Below are 21,869 nucleotides of genomic sequence, written 5' to 3' on the forward strand. Positions count from 1 at the left end.
AGAGAGCCCCCCTGCAGTGCATCTGCAACCGCCCTCCAACGCCAGGAAGTCCTGTCCCCCCCTCACCCAAAGTTACAAGAAGGAGGGGCGGTAGGGGCCGTGAGAACTGTCCCTGCACCGCAGCACACCGATAATGTTCGAGACAACTCTCGCGCTGTAAATTTGTACAAGCTCTTTCCTTACAGCATCAACCAGTCCCAACTCCAAGTTCAAACCCCCCACTGTGTACTACATTATTAAAAGCGGTTTGGTGTTACTGACTGTTTCCGTCACGTTTCTGGTGTCAGAAGACTTTCTGTTGTTGTGTGTGTGGGGGGGGGGAATTGTAATTTCAGTGCATAGCCCACAGTGCCATGCTACAGACTTGGCTGCAGGGTCAACTGCAGGGCACACACAGACTGCAGTCACTAGGCACCAGGGACAGTCTGTGTGGTGTATGCTGCCCCGGGTCTTTCCTTGATGTGTATGCTTGTGCAGGGTCCTGGTGCCTGCCATCCCCGAATGTAAAGGCAGGCTTCCCTTCACATGCACTTGGACCGTAGTCACGATCCTCCCCGGTGCCCTGAGCCCCAAAAAGAGACCTCATCCAGGGGCAGATACTCACCCTTCCCCCACACCCCTCACCCCTTCCAACGCCCAAACCCACAGCCGTCATGTTATCCCCTATCCAAAGACGGCACCCCTCGCCTCTTCCTGCAAACCCACCCATCAGTGCACACCTTACCCAGCACAGAATGCTTCCATGTTTCAACCAAGAAACAGAAATGCAAAGTCAACGAAAGATTTATTATTAATTACTAAAACATGTCCTTAGTTTTAAAACGTCCTTCGGAAGTGGGGGAAATTTGGTTTATGATCAGGCTCTCTTAAAATCAAGTGGACAGTCACAGGTTACCCTGCTCTGCGAGGAAACTCGCTTTCAAAGCCTCCCTGATGCATATCGCTTCCCGCTGGGATATTCTCTCAGCACGGGTGTCTGGCTGATCATAAACAGCAGCCAGGCGATTTGCCTCAACCTCCCAAGCGGCCAAAAAGGTCTCGCCCTTGCTCTCACAGAGATTGTGGAGCACACAGCAAGCAGCAATAACTACGGGGATATTCTTTTCGCTGATGTCCGAGCGAGTCAGTAAGGTCCGCCATCTCCCCTTGAGACGTCCGAAAGCACACTCCACCACCATTCTGCACTTGCTCAGCCGGTAGTTGAAGAGTTCCTTCTCTCTGTCCAAGGCGCCTGTATAGGGCTTCATGAGCCAGGGCATTAGCGGGTAGGCCGGGTCCCCGAGGATCACTGTAGGCATCTGCACATCCCCAACCGTTATTTTGTGGTCCGGGAAGAAAGTACCTGCCTGGAGGCGTCTAAACAGACCAGAGTTCCTGAACACACGCGCGTCATGAACCTTGCCCGCCCACCCGACGTTGATGTTGGTAAAACGTCCCCTATGGTCCACCACAGCTTGCAGCACCATTGAAAAGTAGCCCTTTCGGTTAATGTACTCGCTGGCCTGGTGGGCTGGTGCCAGGATAGGGATGTGAGTCCCATCTATAACCCCACCGCAGTTTGGGAATCCCATCGCGGCGAAGCCATCTATGATGACCTGGACATTTCCGAGAGTCACTACCTTTGAGAGCAGTTGCTCAACGATTGCGTGGGCTACTTGAATGACAGCAATCCCCACGGTAGATTTGCCCACGCCAAAGTGGTTCGCTACTGACCGGTAGCTGTCTGGCGTGGCAAGTTTCCAGAGGGCTATGGCCACTCGCTTCTGCACACTCAGGGCTGCTCGCATCCTTGTGTCCTGGCGCTTCAGGGCAGGGGACAGCAAGTCACAGAGTTCAAGGAAAGTGCCCTTACGCATCCTGAAGTTTCGCAGCCACTCTGTGTCATCCCAGACCTGCAGCACTATGCGGTCCCACCAGTCTGTGCTTGTTTCCCGGGCCCAGAATCGCCGTTCCACACCATGAACGTGACCCATTGCCACCATGATCTCCACTGCCCGGCGTACCCTGGTTTCTGAGAGGTCTGTGCCACTCTCCTCACCGCGCTGCCGGAGCCTCCTCGCCCGGTTTCTCAGCAGCTGACTGTGGAAGAGGTGGACGATAAGGTGCGAGGAGTTGCCAACGGCCATAAGTGCAGCGATGATCGCAGCGGGCTCCATGCTCGCAGTGCTGTGGCGTCCGCGCTGTAACCAACCAGAGAAGGGCGCGAACAGATTTCCCGCCGGCGCTTTCAAGGAAGAGAGGGAGGGCGTGATTGACGGTTCAATGACGACAGTTACCCAAAACCACCCTCGACACATTTTTCCCCCCAGCATGCATTGGGGGGAAATCCCACAATTCCAATGGGCAGCGGGGAGTGTGGGAACTGTGGAATAGCTTCCCACAGTGCACCGCTTCCAAAGTCGAAGCTGGCCCCGTGAATGTGGACTCAGAAGTTCGAATTTGTGTATTTAGTATGGATACACAAATTCGACTTATTAAGGTCGAATCCACAAATTCGACTTAAGTAGATTCGAAATAGTCATGTAGTGTAGACAAGGCCTGAGACTGATACTGGAATACTGCCTCCAGTTTTGGTGTCCTCGTTTGAAAAAGATGTTGTGAAATTAGAGTTTGGGGCAGCAAAGAGCCACCAAATGTTCTGAGGGCTGGAGAAAAATGCCTTCTAGTGAGCTACTGAAAGAGCTCAACCTGTTTAGCTTATCAAAAGAAGCTTGAAAGGTGACTTCACTGAAGTGTTGAAGTGTCTTAATGGAGAGAAAAGATTGGCTATTAAAGGACTCTTTAAAATAGCAGAGAAAGGAATAACAAGACCCAACGGCTGGAAGGTGAAAAGAGACAAATTCATATTACAACTAAGTAACAAATATTCAACAGCGAGGATGATTCACTACAGGAATATGCTACCAGGGAAAGTGGCTGATTCTCCATCTCCTGATGTCATTTCATGAAGACTAGATGCCTTTCTGGAATGTGTTTGCCCCCAAAGTAGCTCTTGTGTTTACAGGAGGCCTGTGATATGCTGGGGGTCAGATTAGATGCTCTAATGGTCTCTTCTGGCCATAAAGTCGACTAATTTCTGAAAAACTGAGTGTAGCATTGGGAGCAGCGTCTGATGTTTCCCTGTCTAGCCGGCTTGCTGCCTAGAACGAACGCTCCTGGAGTGGGGTGATCCCCAGGGAGTAGCTCAAACCTCCAAAGGGCCTGGCCAGGGGCAGGACATTAGCACAGCAAGGGAGGGGTGCGGCAGTGACATCACAAAGGCCTTTGGCAGGACCTCAGACTATTGGTCCAAGGTGGTGTGGAGGTGGTGACCTCACAGAGAGATGCTGACATCAGCCAGGCAGGACAGGGGCCAGGGGCCAGGGAAACCTCAGAGACCCCTGTGGCTTTGCTTCAGCAAGTCTCCTTCTCCAGGTCTCTCTCTGAGGACTGAGAGAGTATTCGGGTTCACGGACGTGAGCGCCAGGAGGAACCTCTTTCGAGTTTTCTCCTTCCCTTTTAGTGATTTTACTGGAAAACAGCTGTCCCTGTTTAGAAGGTAAGAGCCTCCTGGAGGTTTGAAACCTGTTCAGTCTGATCCATGTGGTGACAGTTGAATTCCAGGCATGGAAAACACGAGCTTAAGGAGGCAGAATTTTATTGCGCACCTGGGATTTTGTCCCTTAGAATCACTGGGGACATTAGGGTTTGTCCTTTTTGTTTCACCTTTTCCTCCTTCCCTCCCTCCCTCCTTTCTCTTCGTGTCTTGCTTCTTTTGTCCTTTCTCCTGTTCTTCCAATACTGGGAGAGAGAGAGAGAGAGAGAGGGGGGGGGGGGTGTTGCGGGAGAGGGAGAGGGAGAGGGCTCCCACTGTGGGAGGTCCACCCAAAAATGTGGGGCTGAAATAGTGCTCGGGCAGTGATCCCCACCAGTGACCTGGGCCATCCTTTGGGCTCTCTGGTGAGAACCCTCAGCCTCCCGTCCTCAGTCTCTACCCTGATTGGCTGAGCAGGGGGTTATTGATAAGGAGGAGACTCAGGTCCTTGTTCTCTTTTAAGACCAAGTAAATAAGTCAGAACCAGTTCTATGTTTGATGAATTTTGCTGCTTCTGGGCCAAAGCTTTCTATTCCTTGGGCACACTTGTTCCCCATTCACAGCGCCAACCCCCTCTCCATTTACAGCAAGGTGCAGCATGAGGTTTCAGCTACCATACTCCCTCCCCCTTCCTTTCCTGTTGATAGCAGCCAAGGGAATGCTGGGAAATGTAGTTCTTTCCCTGCTCCAGGGCTGGCTCTATAGGCAGGGAGCTAACCAAGGAACTACAGCTCCCAGGGCTCCCTGTTGGTTATCAGCTCCCAGGCTGGATCCCTGCCAGCTGCTGCCCCTGCAAATGGGCTGCTACAAGCACCTGCTTGCTTTGCTGGTGCCTATAACTGCCCTTGCATCCACCCATCCTGCACCCCCACCCTGTGCCCCAGCCCGGAGCCTGCACCCAGCACCCAAGCTGCATTCCAGAGCCTGTACCCAACTCCATCCCAGACCCCGATCTCTCAACCATCTTATACCCCAAACCACTGCCCCAACCAGGGCCTGCACCCCAGACCTCCTCCCCCCACCCAAACTCCCTTGCAGAGCCTTAGGCAGGTGGGGGGCAGAGTTCGCGGGGGGGCAGGCTCTGAGTGTTCTGGGCACCACCAAAATTTCTACAAACCTGCTGACCCAGATACTTGGAGGAGGGGTGAGGAGGCGAATGGCGAGTCGGATGGAGGGGAGCATCCATTTTCAGTAGTTTAATGTTTGGTACTGCACTGATTGACTGCTGTGTGCAGTGATATAGTGACCCCTGGGTCTTTGAATGAGGCTTTATACCGGGGGAGGAGGGAGTGAGGAGGTAAGTGGCGAGTCGGTGGATGGAGAGGGGCAAATCTCCCAGATTCAAAATCTGGGACAGTGTCTGTTGGTCCTTTTTGCTGCTTTTCTCTGGGCTGGGGGCTGTCCCAGTGCTGCACAGAGGGGTTCCCACAGAAAGGTGCTTGCTCCTAACCCCCGAGGCCGTCAGTGTGTCGGCTCTTCTCTAGCCAGCCCACTTGCCAAGTCTGATTGGCCTTGGTCGGGCTCCCAGCCCCTCTCCAAGGGCTGCAGCTGTCTGGAGGTGCTGCCTTCCTCAGTCCCACCTCATTCACTCCACAGGGCGACTGATTACCAAGGTGGGGGGAAGATCTTATTCTACTTCTAGCAAAAAGACATTTTTCTGTTACCTTAATTACACTACCTTAGGGGCCCCCTATAACATATTACCAAAATTCAATACAAAGTCATAGACAAGTTATACAAAAATGCATAATGCAGAGATTTATCTACAACCGCAGTGAGTCACTGCTGTGTGCAGTGATATAGTGACCCCTGGGGCTTTGAATGAGGCTTTACACTTGGGGGGGTGAGGGGGCAAGTGGGGAGCAGGTGGGCGAGCGGGTGGACAAGTGGCAGGTGGGCACAGAGGTGAGCAGTGAGCCAGCAGGGGCTCTAGGGGCGGGCATGGGGGTTTCTGGCAGGGGAGGGAGGAGGTGAAAGGAGGCGAGTGGTGGGTGGGGGACTGACTAGCAGGAGATGCAGCAGGCCAGTGGGGGGCTAGGGGGTGAAGAGGGGTGTGACGGTGAGATCTGGTCACCCTATGGGGGCCGTTTCTTCTCCCTTCTCCCTCCCCCAAACCTTCCTTTTCAGCCCACAGCTGTTTCGGGGGGGCGGCGCTGGGGAAGGAGGGTTGGTTTCTGCAGGGCGGGCAGCGCTGGGGGGGGCTGTTTCCACAGGGATGGGTGGCACTGGGGGGGGTGTTTCAAGGGGGCTGGATGGCAGAGCAGGGGGCGCAATTTTATATTCTTGCCTTGGGTGTAAAAATAGCTAGTTACGGCTCTGGGACCCCATATTGTGCAAGGTGCTGTACAATCCCTGGCCAACACTGGGACACCCCAGGGGGTTCCCCTCAATTTCCGTCTGCTGCCCAACTGCTTCTGACTCCATCTGGATCACCCCCCCCTTGCAAAAAACCCACCTTTCCAAACAGTCCTTCTTTCCCTGCCCCCTGATTCTGCTTTCACACCCTGGGCCCATCTCCTCTCTTTGTCCCTACCCCACCCCCAGGTGAGCAGAGATGGAGGCAACTTCAGCCATTGGAGCCAGCCCCAGCGAGCGCTGCAGCTCACCCGGGGGGTGTTTGCAGACACAGGAAGGGAGCAGCTGGGACCGGGGGGTGCTGGGAAATAGGAGGCGGGAGAACAAATCCCAGAGACTCAACATTGGGCAGCTCCTGGGGGCGGGGCTCTGGCACATCCCGGGGGCGGGGCAGCTCCTGGGGGCGGGGCTCTGGCACAGCCTGGGGGCGGGGGCAGCTCCTGGGGGCGGGGCTCTGGCACAGCCCGGGGGCGGGGCAGCTCCTGGGGGCGGGGCTCTGGCACATTGTGACGCAGGAGCCCGGGCTCAGCAGCTGCTCCCTGGTGGCCACGTGCTGCCAGCAGCGCTGGAGCCACCCGGGCCGGAGCGGAGCCGCTGTTCTCAGCTGCAGCAGGAGCTGCCCCCGCCCCGCTGGGCTCCAGGTGGGGACAGAGCCTGGGGCCCGGGGCTCCCCTGGGTGCGGCTGGCAGGGCGGGAGGGGAGAGGCCGGAGCTGCAGGCGGGGAAGGGTGGGGGGGCAGGCGGGGGGTTGATCGGTCTCTGGGCACCAGAGGAGCCCTGGGGCAGAGTGTGTGTGTGAGTGTCCCGGGCCCAGGCGTGCGCAGGGGGGGGAGCCCTGGCACCCCAATGCCCTGCCCCTCTGCTGCACCCCTTCATCCCTAACCCCTGCACCCCCTCCTGTGCCCCCAGCCACTGCCCCTCTCCTGCCCCCCTTCACCCCAACCCCTGTGTCCCCTCCTGTGCCCCCAGCCACTGCCCCTCTCCTGCACCCCCCTCACCCCAACCCCTGCACCCCTCCTGTGCCACCAGCCACTGCCCCTCTCCTGCACCCCCTCTACTCCTAACCCCTGCACCCCCTCCTGTGCCCCCAGCCACTGCCCCTCTCCTGCACCCCCTTCACCCCTAACCCCTGCGCCCCCTCCTGTGCCACCAGCCACTGCCCCTCTCCTGCACCCCCTTCACCCCTAACCCCTGCACCCCCTCCTGTGCCCCCAGCCACTGCCCCTCCTGGGAGGGTGTTTGCAGACACAGGAAGGGAGCGGGGAAGGGCGGGGGGGCAGGCGGGGGGTTGATCGGTCTCTGGGCACCAGGGGAGCTCCGGGGCAGAGTGTGTGTGTGAGTGTCCCGGGCCCAGGCGTGCGCATGGGGGGAGCCCCGGCACCCCAATGCCCTGAGCCCCGGCTGGGGAGGCTGCTCCCCCCCTCCCGTGGGGGATCGGGGGGGGAGGCTGCGGCGGCTGCAGGCGGGTGCTCGGGCCCCCCGGGAATGTCCCGCTGCCGTGGGGGCGGGAGAGGAGCTGAGCTGGAGTGGGGAGGAGAAGCCCCGGGCCCCTGCAGGAGCTGCAGTGCGGGGGGGGTGGGAGAAGCCCCGCTGGGTTGGGAGGCGGGGGGCGGAGCCCAGACCCCAGCGGGAGCTGCACGGGCGGGGGAGGAGCCCCCCTGGGGCAGGGAGGAGAACCCCGGACCCTGGCAGAAGATGTGGGGCTGAAGTCCCCGGCTCCGGAGACCCAGCCACCTTAGGGCAGAAGTTGCAGGGCTGAAGCCCTGACCCCCCTCTGTGTGGAGCTGGCCTGAGCCCCTCTCTCTCCCATCCCCCCTGTGGAGCTGGCTCCCACTCTCCGGCTGTGGAGAAATTCAGCTCAAATCTCCCCATGTTGGTATCTCCATTCCCCCCCCTCCAATCACCCAGCCATGGATGGATTTAGCCCAGGAGGCAGGGTCAGTGTTGGCCCCATTAGGCAGGTGGGATCTAGGGCACAACGAGGTGAAGTGACTTTCCCAAGGCTAAGCAGGGAGTCTGTGGCAGGGCTGAGACTCAAACCCAGAACACCTGAGCCTGAGTCCTGTGCCTTAACCACTAGGCAACCTTCCCCCCGGAGGAGAGGGAACCTCCTCCGCCACTTTGTGTGTGTGGGTGGGAGCAGCCACTAGACAGAGCTGCCAGGAGGTGGGGGAGGGGGGTTGGATAGTTGGAGGGGTGATTAGCGATTGGGGGGGGTCTCTGGAGGGGGCAGTCAGGGGAGAAGGAGCAGGAGGGTTGGATGGGTTAAGGGTTCGGGGGGTGCCTGTCGGGCGGTGGAGCGGGATTGGAGCAGGCAGGGAGCAGAGGGGGTTGGATGGATCGGGATTTCTGGGGGCCTGTTGGGGCGGGGAGTGGTTGGATGGGGCATGGGAGTCCCCAGGGTCTGTCTGGGGGCAGGGGTGTGGATAAGGGTCAGGGGGACAGGTAGGGGGTAGGGTCCTAGGGAGGCAGTTACAGTGGGGGGGGCTCAGGAGGGGGCAGTCAGGGGACAAGGAGCAGGGGGTGTTGGGGGTTCTGAGGGGGGCAGCCAGGGGGCAGGAAGTGGGAGGCAGTGGATGGGGTGGGGCTAGGGCGAGGCTCCCTGGGTGCGCACCCTAATGAAATGTGCTGCACACGCCTATGGTCACCGGGGTGAGCCACTCGCATCCTTTTCCTGTTTGTGCCATTTCTTTCTGTCTCAAAACCTGAGAACAATTCTCTCTGGTTCTTCCCCTTCTCTCTCCCCTCCCCACATGTGGCTAGAAAATCCAAGGAGATTCCCTCGTTTTCCCTAAAATTATTGACTCTCTAGTCTCTTATTTTCTCTGTAATTCTTAAATTCTCCTCAGCTTTGGGATGTGAACCCAGCCCGTTTATCTGCAGCAATTTGTCTTTGGGTAGGTGGAATTTGCTGTCCTGTGTCACTCCCCCAGCGTGGGTGGGGGTTAGTAGGTGCTGGCTGGGGGAGCCCGCAGACGTGGCTGCCTCTGGGGGGAGATGTGGGGGCCGATCTCTGCCAGCGACAGGACATGGCCGCACAGGAGGGGAAGGGAGGAGCCAGTGTCCCTATGGAGCCTGACCAGCCCCTTCAGTTCTGCTCCTTTCCAGCATTTTGTTCAGAGACTTTATTACTGGGGAGGCTGAAAAATCTCCCTGTGGGCTTAGCCTGGCAGGAGGGGCCAGGTCTCCCCGGCAATAAAGAGATGGAGCATGTTCCCAGCATGGCAGAGTCTAGGCTGTGTCTCTGCAGGGAAAGATCCTGGGGGAATCGTGATGTGACATGAACTAAAGCCTGTTCTGAAACCTCCACAACTGCCCTTCTCGCCCTGCCAGGCTGCAGGATGTCGTCCATGTTTCGCTCCAGCTCATCCCATCCTCCCATGGGACAGGGAAGGGAAATGGCTGCAGAGGATCCCGTCCAGGTAGGGGTTATTGGGGGTTTGCTGGTGGGTTCCTGCTGGAGGGAGAGGGACACCAAATGCACTGGAGGAGGGAGGCTTGGGCAGTCTGGTTTGGGGGTTGGAGTTTGCCAAAAAATTCCCAGGGTGGAGAATGGGAGGAGGCCAGGGTGTAGCAAATCTGTTTGGACTTGTTCAATATGCGGCTTCCATTCTAGGAACAGACCCAAGTAGCTCTTGTGTCATACAGGAGGCCTGTGATATGCAGGGGGTCAGATTAGATGCTCTAATGGTCTCTTCTGGCCATAAAGTCGACTAATTTCTGGCAAACGGAGTGTAGCATTGGGAGCAGTGTCTGATGTTTCCCTGTCTAGCCGGCTTGCTGCCTAGAACGAACGCTCCTTGAGTGGGGTGATCCCCAGGGAGTAGCTCAAACCTCCAAAGTGCCTGGCCAGGGGCAGGACATTGGCACAGCAAGGGAGGGGTGTGGCAGTGACATCACAAAGGCCTTTTGCAGGACCTCAGCCTATTGGTCCAAGGTGGTGGGGAGGTGGTGACCTCACAGAGAGATGCTGACATCAGCCAGGCAGGACAGGGGCGAGGGGCCAGGGAAACCTCAGAGACCCCTGTGGCTTTGCTTCAGCAAGTCTCCTTCTCCAGGTCTCTCTTTGAGGACTGAGGGAGTATTCGGGTTCACGGACGTGAGCGCCAGGAGGAACCTCTTTCGAGTTTTCTCCTTCCCTTGTAGTGATTTTACTAGAAAACAGCCGTCCCTGTTTAGAAGGTAAGAGCCTCCTGGAGCTTTGAAACCTGTTCGGTCTGATCCAGCTGGTGAGAGTTGAATTCTAGGCATGGAAAACACGAGCTTAAGGAGGCAGAATTTTGTTCCGCACCTGGGATTTTGTCCCTTAGAATCACTGGGGACATTGGGGTTTGTCCTTTTTGTTTCCCCTTTTCCTCCATCCCTCCCTCCTTTCTCTTTGTGCCTTGCTTCTTTTGTCCTTTTTCCTTTTCTCCTCCCAACACCAAGAGGTAGGGTGTGTGTGTGTGTGTGTGTGTGTGTGTGTGTGTGTGTGTGTGTGTTGCGGGGGAGTGCTCTGCAGCTCCCACTGTGGGAGGTCCACCCAAAAATGTGGGGCTGAAATAGTGCTCGGGCAGTGATCCCCACCAGTGACCTGGGCCATCCTTTGGGCTCTCTGGTGAGAACCCTCAGCCTCCCGTCCTCAGTCTCTACCCCGATTGGCTGAGCAGGGGGTTATTGACAGGGAGGAGACTCAGGTCCTTGTTGTTCTCTTTTAAGACCAAGGAAATAAGTCAGAACCAGTTCTATGTTTGATGAATTTTGCTGCTTCTCTGCATTAATGGTCTCTGAGCAGTTCATGATTCTCTCAAATGTTGCAGTTCTCAAATACTTGCTGAATAATTCCTGTGCACTGTTGTTGGTCTGGAGCTCATCTGTGAGCACGTTATTCAGGTCATTCAGTGTCTGAAATTCAAGATCCGATGGTTAGATTGAAAATCAGGGCTTTTGGGTCCTATTCCCAGCTCTGCCCCTGACTGGCTGTGTGACCTCAGACAAGTCAATTCTCCTTTCTCAGCCTGAGCTTCTCTCTCTTTTGAGTAGGGATAATAATGATCCGCTCCTACCTAGCTCAACACACTCACTCTTCCCCAGCACACACACTGTCTCTCCCCAGAACACAAACAGTCTCTACCCCGCCACGCACACCGCAGTTGAAAAGCAGCTGGCAATCTAGTAAGATGCCCGTGGAACGGTGGGATAGAGAAACCTGCATCATGTGATGCTGTACCAGTCCGTGAGGCATTGCAAACCCTTCCCAAAACACCCTGCAGCCAGTTGCACAGTGGGATAGTTAACCACAGTGCACTGCTCTCTGTTGCCATCCACAAACTGCTAGCATGGATGTGCTCTGGTGACGCAAGGGGCATATTCAATAGCTGTTTAGTTAAAACACTTTAACTAAAGCAGCAATGCCGGGGGGTTGGTGGCTCCTTTCTTTCCTCACCCTGGAGTAAACTCAGCTTTTTATTCCATTCTTGATGCTTCATGGAATAACAACAGATGACCGAAGAAAGACATGGACAGGGTAGGTCTCAGGGGAGGGGCAGAGAGGTTCGAGCGGTGGGCAGAGCAGGTCTCGGAGGTGAGGGCAGTGGGCAGGGCAGGTCTCAGGGTAGAGGCAGAGAGGTGTGGGTGGTGGGCAGGGTGGGTTGCAGGGATGGGTCAGAGAGGTGGCAGTGGCGGCTGGTGGGCAGACCTTGTGGTAGGGGGTGGAGAGGCACGAGCAGCAGGCAGGAAGGCCTTGGGGGAGGAGGGGAGCGAGCGAAAGGTGGCTCAGCCGTCCTCAGCCAAAGAGGAAGAGCGGGGGTGGGAAGTGGCCAAAGAGAAGCAAGGGGGGAGCACAGGTGGGGCCTCAGAGAGAGGAGAAGTGTGGGGGGAGCAATGCCATGGTCTGGGCACCAATGGGCCCCCCACTTCTAGGGAGCTTCCAGCGCTCACACCCAGCCTCCCCAAATGCAAGAGCCATGGGCCACCTATTCTCTTCATCTTCACTAACCAAGCCCCTCCCCAAGCTATGTTGATGGGAGAAGCCCTCCTGTTGGCACAGCGCTATCTGCACCGAGGTTAGGCTGATATAACTGCATTGCTTAGGGAGGTAAATTTTTTACACTCCTGAGTAATGTAGTTACACCGATCTAATTTTGTAGTGTAGACTTGTCCAAAGAACCTTGGGAGTAAAACTTCCCCTGCTCCTCCGCTTTACTGAATCCAAACAGAAGCAAAGCTTGTCAGGCCCAGATGGAGGTTGGCAGAGAGTCAGGTGTGTGCAGACATGTTCCCTTCAGCAGCGGTAGGCACCATGGCTTAGCTGGCTAAAACCACTGTTTTGTATACAGGGGTTCCTGGGTTCAAGTTCCAGTGGTACCTTACTGAGTTGCTTTTGGGGCACCTGGTATTGGCTACTGTCAGAAGACAAGATTCAGAGCTAGATGGACCTTCGGTCTAGCCTAGTGTGGATTTTCTTATGGTTTAAATTACACTCACAGGCACTGATGATAGAGTTACTGAAAGTTTGGGAGTTAGGAGCTGATAGGTCAGTGGTCCAGTCCCCTCACAGACGACCCCGTCCCTCTGGGACAGGGGCAGGTCTGAGCTCTCACACCAAATGCTCATTGTGGCTGCCAGAATCTGTGGGCAGCTCGTTTAGTTTATGCCGAGGGTTGAGTCCTGTTTTGTGCACTGTCTGAGAGAATGAAAATCCTAAGCCACCCTTTGAAATAACAAAAGCAGCAGGACGTGTTTCTGTCCCTGCCCCAAAGCAGACAGACCAATGGAGTAATGCCGTAAGTCCAGGGTAATACTCCCCTGCGGTTTTACCATTTCCATTTGCTAAACTCCCTCCCAACCTTCTGGGCTCCTGGAGCAGGGGACGGAGCCTGAGCCGAGACACGGACACTGCAACTTTACAGCCCAAGCCGCATGACCCTGATTAATGTGACACGGGCCAGTCGTGGGTGTTTCATTGCACTGGAGACGTAGCCTAATGTTATGTCTGCACTGTGATTAAAACACCCAGGGCACCTGTCGCAAAGCCCGGGTCAGGTGACTCAGGGTTATGCGGCTTGGGCTGCAAGAGTATAAAATTGCAGTGCAGACAGATGGGCTTGAGCCCAACCTCTGAGACCCCACAAGGGGTGAGGGTTTCCAAACCCAGGCTTCAGTGTGAACAGAAATAGCTGCACCACAGTTTTTAGCCTCTCAGCTTTAGCTTCATGAGCCCACGTCAGATGGTCCAGGCAAGCCATGCTGCCATCTTTATTCCAGGAGAGATGGACTCTAAGGGTACATCTCCATTGCCATGTCAGCCCAGATGTGGCACGCTGTGCTCAGAGCAGCACCCTGGAAGTCCCATATTCACCACTCTCATATAATGACGATACGGTTTGTACAAAGTCTGCCTGGTGAGGTATCATTTCAAAAGTCTTGTTCTGTTGAACATTACTATTGTGTTGCATTGTGTGTGTAGCATTGGCTGGGAAGTTTTGCTCTGTGTGTGTGACTGAGATGAGGTTAGGAAATGCCCACCACCAGCCTTTAGGTGTGACAATGGAGGAGCCAGACTCGCTGCTGGCCCATTAAAGGGATCCACACTGCCAAGGACTATCCCAGGAACCGTGTACAATGCAGACTTCTCCGAGATAGCACAGCAACAATGGACACTGCTTGCTCACATCCTAGCAAAGGGACTTCCTAGCCAGTTGGAAGAAACTATGAAAGGGGGGGTAGAGACATCATGAGTTAGCCTCTCTCCCCCACAACTCAACAGCTGGAAACACACCTGGATGACAAAATTGATTCAGAAATCAGAAGAGAATAATAATAGTACTGTAGCGGGCCGGTGTGGCTCCCCTCCTCCCCGGAGAGGGTTGAGCCCCGGACACAGGAAGGGGCGGGGCTACAGCATGGTGAACCCGCCCCTCAGAGGGTCAGGCGGCGACCCGGAAGAATAAAAGCCGGGCCTCCCAGCTCAGTCAGCTCTCAGCCACCGGGGAGAGCAGACCTGCCTGAGAGAGCTCCTACCGGAGGAACCACTGGAGCCCCGAGTGACTGCCTGGACTGGACGGAGAGCACCCTACCTCGCTCCTGGGAAGACCAGCCAGAACTCCCCCGCGCCACCTACGACGAGGAGCCCGGGGGAACGCCCCAGCTGCCATGCTGTTACCCCGAGGAGCCCCCGGGGCAGGATTGGCTGGACTTCCCTAAGGACCTACCAGACCTACCCCCCAGCCCGGGTTGGGACGAGCCCATGCAGTGGGACTTCCCGGGGCGAGACGCCGTGGACCAGGTAGGCCAAGAGGGGGATAGTGGAAGTGGCCCGGGGGCAGCTGACCTCAGTCAGGCTGCTGACCAGACTGAACCCATGTCAGTGTGTTGCGGTCAGGATCCCCACTGACCGGCAGCGGTGAGGACCGCTGCCTAGGGCCCCGGGCCGGGACACAGTGGAATGGGTGGGCCTGTGTCCCCCCCTGCCACCCCACTCACGGGTGGCAGTCGTCCCCCTCTACCTACTGGCTCAGCCTGCCGCAAAAGGCCTGAGCCCCTGTACTGTTTGTTACTGGCTCAGCCTGCCACAAGAGGCCTGAGCCCCTGTACTGCTTGCTACTGGCTCAGCCTGCCACAAGAGGCCTGAGCCCCTGTACTGCTTGCTACTGGCTCAGCCTGCCACAAGAGGCCTGAGCCCCTGTACTGTTTGCTACTGGCTCAGCCTGCCACAAGAGGCCTGAGCCCCTGTACTGCTTGCTACTGGCTCAGCCTGCCACAAGAGGCCTGAGCCCCTGTACTGCTTGCTACTGGCTCAGCCTGCCACAAGAGGCCTGAGCCCCTGTACTGCTTGCTACTGGCTCAGCCTGCCACAAGAGGCCTGAGCCCCTGTACTGTTTGCTACTGGCTCAGCCTGCCACAAGAGGCCTGAGCCCCTGTACTGTTTGCTACTGGCTCAGCCTGCCACAAGAGGCCTGAGCCCCTGTACTGTTTGCTACTGGCTCAGCCTGCCACAAGAGGCCTGAGCCCCTGTACTGCTTGCCTGTACTGTTTGTTACTGGCTCAGCCTGCCACAAGAGGCCTGAGCCCCTGTACTGTTTGCTACTGGCTCAGCCTGCCACAAGAGGCCTGAGCCCCTGTACTGTTGTTACTGGCTCAGCCTGCTACCAAAGGCCTGAGCCCCTGTACTGTTTGTTACTGGCTCAGCCTGCTACCAAAGGCCTGAGACCTATCTAGACTGTTTGTCGCCCAGCCCCTGCACCAGGGGGCCTGGGCCTGTCCTAGCCTTAAAGAGACAGGACAGAACCCCCGTGAGACAAGCGGGCCGGTGTGGCTCCCCTCCTCCCCTCAGAGGGTTGAGCCCCGGACCCACCTGTTACAAGTGGCACCTGACCAGGGACTTGATCCCTTGCCCCTGTGAGAAGGGGCCGGTGAGAGGGCGGCGGAGCGCCCTCTTAGCCAGGACGATGGAGGCAGACCGGCTGTTCCAGCTGCTGGTGGAAAGCCAGGAGCGGCAACAGACGGCTCAACTCCTACAGCAGCAGCAACAGCATGCCGCCCAGCTGGAACAGCAGCGGCAGCGAGACGCGGCCCAGCTCCAGCAGCAGCAACAGCAGCAGGTAGCTCAGCTGGAGCAGCAACAGCAGCTGGTGCAGCAGCTTGGGACCCAGCTGCAGCACCTCCTCGGGCCCGCCCGCCGCCCCGCTGAATGGTCTGTGGGGGAGGTCACGGGAGGGGGTCCGCGTCTGGCGACCCCCCTGCGTCTGACCAAGATGGGCCCAGATGATGACCCGGAGGCCTTCTTGGTCACTTTTGAGCGGGTGGCCCTCGTGGCGGGATGGGCAAGAGACCAGTGGGCCACCTTGCTCGCCCCCTATTTGACTGGGCCGGCCCAAGCAGCCTACCGGGGGCTGGCGACCGAAGAAGCCCGCGACTATGACCGCGTGAAGGCCGCAGTCCTAGACGCTTTGGACATTAGCCCGGAGACGTTTCGGCAGCGATTCAGGCGCCATACCTACCCGGCGGGAGCCCGTCCCCGGATGGTGGCCCAGACCCTGAAGGAAGCCTGCCATCGGTGGCTGCAGCCAGACGTCCGGACGGCGGAGGAGGTCACCGAGCAGGTGGTGTTGGAGCAGTTTATTCACACCATACCGGCCAAAGGTAGGGCCTGGGTACTCCGCCACCGACCGACGACCTTAGCAGAGGCCGTCGCGCTCCTGGAAGGCTTCCTGGCTGCTGAAGCCTCGATAGGGCCCGCCTTCCGGCCACCTACCTCGGGGCCCGAACGACCCCGAGACGAGAAGAGGGCGTCGAACGTGCCCCACCCACGAGGCCCGGACCCCGGGCCGGGACCCCGACAGGGAACCGCGACTCCACGCTGGGAAGCAACCCCCCAGCGGACTACCCCGGCCTTCACCCAGGGAGTGCCTAAGGTCCGGCGGAGCCCCCCCCGAAGTGCCAGAACAAGCCTTCCCCGGAGTGGACGCCCTGAGCTCGGTCCCTGCTTTAGATGTGGGAAAGCCGGACATGTACAACGAGACTGTCCCGAGATGGACTGCAGTTTCGGGCAGGTTTACGTAGGGGCCGGCCGGGCCCGCCGGGCGGGGCCCCCCCAGCTGATAATCCCGGTAATGGTTGAGAACCAGACCACACAGGCCCTGATCGATTCAGGGTGCGGCCAGACCTTGGTCTGCCAAACTCTGGGACCACCGGCCGACCCCCGTCTGACGCCGATACAGTTACAATGCATCCACGGAGATGTCCGACCTTACCCGAGTGCCTGGGCCCAGCTAACGGTGGGAGGCACTACCCGGAGGCTAGTCGTCGGCCTGGCGCCCGGACTGGCCTATCCTGTGATTCTGGGGTGAGACTGGCCCTTATTCGAAGAGGTCCTCCGGGCAACGCCGGGCTTGGCCGCTGAACCCCGGGAACCCCCGCCAGCGGCGGGGCAGGCCGGTGCGGAGAGTGAGGGAGAGGACCAAGGAGGTCAGAGGCCGCTGGAACAAACTCCCTCGGCACCTCGCTTCGATACGGACTTTTGCCGCGACCAGCGATCAGACCCGACGCTTAGCCGGGCCTATCAACAACTTGCGGCCGTCGACGGCTCCGTGGTAGATTCTCATCGGGCCACGCAGTGGCCTCATTTCGAGCTCCGGCGAGATAGGCTCTACCGCATCGATCGAGACCCACGCACCCGTGAACCCTTGACGCAATTGTTGGTACCCCGCTGTCACCGCAGGGCCGTGATGCAGTTGGCCCACGATGTGCCCGCCGCCGGGCATCTGGGGCAAGAGAAGACCCTCGCCCGAATCCTGACGCGGTTCTTTTGGCCTGGTATTCATCAAGAGGTGAAGCAATATTGTACCTCCTGTCCTGAGTGTCAGCTGGCCGCACCGCCTCGGGTATCCAAGGCCCCCTTGGTCCCCATGCCAGTCATCGAGACCCCCTTTGAGCGGGTCGCCATGGACCTGATAGGTCCGCTTCCCCGAAGCGCGGCCGGCTTCCAGTATGTCCTCGTCCTTGTGGACTACGCCTCCCGCTTCCCCGAGGCCATCCCCCTGCGGAGCATCACCGCCCGGACCATTGCGGGGGAACTGATGAAGATATTTTCCCGAGTAGGGTTGCCTAGGGAGATCCTAACAGACCAGGGCACTAACTTCACGTCCCGGCTGCTCCAACAGGTCTGCAAGCTCCTGGGGGTGAAACAGCTGCGTACGTCAGTGTACCACCCACAGACCGACGGGCTGGTAGAGCGGTTCAACCGCACCCTTAAGGACATGCTAAAAAAATTTCCCCCTGAGGAATTGCGGCACTGGGACCAGTTCCTACCACCCCTGCTTCTGGCCATCCGGGAGGTTCCGCAAGCCTCAACTAAGTTCTCCCCCTTTGAACTGTTGTACGGGCGGAGGCCCCGCGGACTTTTAGATTTGATGCGGGAGACCTGGGAGGAGTCGGCCTCCCCAACCCAGGGCCTCCTCCAGTACGTCCACCAATTACGGGAATACCTGACCCAGGCCGGGACAGTAGCCCGGGAGAATTTGCGGGCCGCCCAGGCGAAGCAGGAGCGGAACTATAACCAGGAGGTCAGGGCCCGGACGTTCGCTCCTGGGGACCGGGTCCTACTGCTCCTTCCCTCCAGCGAGTCGAAGCTGTTGGCCCGTTGGCAGGGGCCCTATGAGGTGGTGCGGCAAGTGGGACCCGTGACATACGAAATCCGCCAACCCGACCGACGGAAGAAGCTCCAGATCTACCACGTTAATCTGCTAAAGCCATGGTGTGACCGAGAGGGCCTACTGATCGACCCTTGCCCGCCCGAGCCCGAGCTGGGTCCGGACACGGCTGAGACGAAGGGCGTGGAGGAACCCCCGATAGGCCCCTCGCTCACGGCAGAGCAGCGTAAGCAGGCTACATGTCTCCTGCAGGCTTTCCAAAAAAACCTTCACGGCCGCCCCAGGTTATACAACCCGGGCCTGTCACACAATTCTGACCGAGCCAGGGAAAACGATCAGAGAAACCACCCGGCCTTTGCCGTACCGGATGCGACAGGAGGTAGAAGAAGAAGTCCGAACCATGTTAGCCTTGGGGGTCATCGAGCCCTCCTGCAGTGAATGGCGCAGCCCGGTGGTGCTGGTCCCCAAACCGGACGGTACGCGCCGATTCTGTATAGACTTCCGTCGGGTAAACGCCATCTCGCGGTTTGACGCCTATCCGATGCCCAGGGTGGATGAGCTCCTGGGCCGCCTGGGGGAAGCCCAATTTATCACCACCCTGGACCTGAGCAAAGGGTATTGGCAGATCCCCCTCGACGAAGCGTCCAAAGAAAAAACGGCCTTTGCTACCCCCTCAGGCCTTTATCAATTTAATCGGATGCCGTTCGGCCTCCATGGGGCCCCTGCGACCTTCCAGCGGTTGATGGACCACCTCTTGCGGCCTCACCAGGAGTATGTGGCCGCCTACTTGGATGATGTGGTAATCTACAGCCGCCACTGGGAAGATCACCTCAACCGGGTCGCCGCGGTCCTACGAACCTTGCGGGAGGCGGGGTTGACCGCCAACCCTAAGAAATGTAGGATCGCATGGCAGGAGACCACCTATCTGGGCTACACAGTGGGAGGAGGACGAATCAGACCCCTGGTAGGCAAGGTACAGGCCCTTGCGGACTGTCCCACGCCCACGACGAAGCGTCAAGTGCGGCAGTTCCTGGGGCTCGCCGGGTATTACCGGCGGTTTATTCCGCAGTTTGCCTCAATTGCCGCACCCCTAACTGAGCTCCTCAAGAAAAATAGTCCCCGACAGGTGCGCTGGACGGCCGAGTGCGAGGTGGCCTTCCAGACCCTGAAGGACCGCCTTTGCCAGGAACCAGTCCTGTACAGCCCGGACTTCGACAAGCCGTTTATTCTACAGACAGACGCGTCTAAGACCGGCGTCGGGGCGGTCCTGTCGCAGGACATGGAGGGGGGGGATCATCCCGTGATATACCTCAGCCGGAAGCTATTCCCCCGCGAGCGCAACTATTCCGTGATCGAGAAAGAAGCCCTAGCGGTGAAGTGGGCCTGTGACGCCCTCCGATTCTTCCTCCTAGGTGCCCCCTTCACCCTCGTCACGGACCATGCACCCCTCCAATGGTTGATGAGGATGAAGGATAACAACCCCCGGATCATGCGGTGGTACCTAGCCCTGCAGCCGTATGCCTTTACCATCCGGCATCGGGCGGGCAAGGACCACGCAAATGCCGACTTCCTGTCCCGCCTTGAGGAGATGGAAGGACCTGGCCCCAAGGTATGGGAGCCAGGCTTGAGGGGGGGGGAATGTAGCGGGCCGGTGTGGCTCCCCTCCTCCCCGGAGAGGGTTGAGCCCCGGACACAGGAAGGGGCGGGGCTACAGCATGGTGAGCCCGCCCCTCAGAGGGTCAGGCGGTGACCCGGAAGAATAAAAGCCGGGCCTCCCAGCTCAGTCAGCTCTCAGCCACCGGGGAGAGCAGACCTGCCTGAGAGAGCTCCTACCGGAGGAACCACTGGAGCCCCGAGTGACTGCCTGGACTGGACGGAGAGCACCCTACCTCGCTCCTGGGAAGACCAGCCAGAACTCCCCCGCGCCACCTACGACGAGGAGCCCGGGGGAACGCCCCAGCTGCCATGCTGTTACCCCGAGGAGCCCCCGGGGCAGGATTGGCTGGACTTCCCTAAGGACCTACCAGACCTACCCCCCAGCCCGGGTTGGGACGAGCCCATGCAGTGGGACTTCCCGGGGCGAGACGCCGTGGACCAGGTAGGCCAAGAGGGGGATAGTGGAAGTGGCCCGGGGGCAGCTGACCTCAGTCAGGCTGCTGACCAGACTGAACCCATGTCAGTGTGTTGCGGTCAGGATCCCCACTGACCGGCAGCGGTGAGGACCGCTGCCTAGGGCCCCGGGCCGGGACACAATGGAGTGGGTGGGCCTGTGTCCCCCCCTGCCACCCCACTCACGGGTGGCAGTCGTCCCCCTCTACCTACTGGCTCAGCCTGCCGCAAAAGGCCTGAGCCCCTGTACTGTTTGCTACTGGCTCAGCCTGCCACAAAAGGCCTGAGCCCCTGTACTGTTTGCTACTGGCTCAGCCTGCCACAAAAGGCCTGAGCCCCTGTACTGTTTGCTACTGGCTCAGCCTGCCACAAGAGGCCTGAGCCCCTGTACTGCTTGCTACTGGCTCAGCCTGCCACAAAAGGCCTGAGCCCCTGTACTGTTTGCTACTGGCTCAGCCTGCCACAAGAGGCCTGAGCCCCTGTACTGTTTGCTACTGGCTCAGCCTGCCACAAGAGGCCTGAGCCCCTGTACTGTTTGCTACTGGCTCAGCCTGCCACAAAAGGCCTGAGCCCCTGTACTGTTTGCTACTGGCTCAGCCTGCCACAAGAGGCCTGAGCCCCTGTACTGCTTGCTACTGGCTCAGCCTGCCACAAGAGGCCTGAGCCCCTGTACTGTTTGCTACTGGCTCAGCCTGCCACAAGAGGCCTGAGCCCCTGTACTGTTTGTTACTGGCTCAGCCTGCCACAAGAGGCCTGAGCCCCTGTACTGTTTGCTACTGGCTCAGCCTGCCACAAGAGGCCTGAGCCCCTGTACTGTTGTTACTGGCTCAGCCTGCTACCAAAGGCCTGAGCCCCTGTACTGTTTGTTACTGGCTCAGCCTGCTACCAAAGGCCTGAGACCTATCTAGACTGTTTGTCGCCCAGCCCCTGCACCAGGGGGCCTGGGCCTGTCCTAGCCTTAAAGAGACAGGACAGAACCCCCGTGAGACAAGCAGGCCGGTGTGGCTCCCCTCCTCCCCTCAGAGGGTTGAGCCCCGGACCCACCTGTTACAAGTACATTCAAACCAAAGTCCCCAAACAGACTAGTAGTGGTTTTTCTGCAGAAAATTTTCAGTTTGGGGAATTTTGTTTTCAGTCAGACTTTGCCAAGGGAAGCAGAGAGAAAATGGTTGAGTTGCCTCCTTCAGAACAGCTTGGCCTAGCCACTAGGTCTGGTCCACTGTTGTGGCCTTGCTCAGGTTGGGGGTATTTTAATTATTTGGGGAGGTCCCAGGGTGTTTGGGGCAGATTATGAGGCTGTTCCCTTTAGAGATAAAAACTAAGAAATGCAGGACTAGAGAATTTTTTTTAGAAATCTGGGATTTAGATATTTTATTTGAAGCATGGGGGGAGGGGCAGCTGAGATTCTGAGAAGGTTTTTGTTTGCAAGAAGCAACATTGTTTGATCTGTCATTGTACCAAGGGGGGAGATGGTTGTCTGTAAAGGAGAATGAAGACTAAATACAGCCCATGAGGATGGGATTTGAACCCTGCGTGCAGAGCACAATGGATTAACAGTCCATCACCTTAACCACTCATCTGAGCTGCTAAGATAGGGACAGGAGGAGAAATCTAAGGCTGGCAGAGAGAGGGACACTAAGGAGTTTTTAAATACTAAGCGTAAGCAGGGGCTGAATGAGCTCCCCCCTCACATCTAGTGAG

This window comes from Mauremys mutica, chromosome 18, assembly GCF_020497125.1.
Source record: "Mauremys mutica isolate MM-2020 ecotype Southern chromosome 18, ASM2049712v1, whole genome shotgun sequence".
Lineage (NCBI taxonomy): Eukaryota > Metazoa > Chordata > Testudines > Geoemydidae > Mauremys > Mauremys mutica.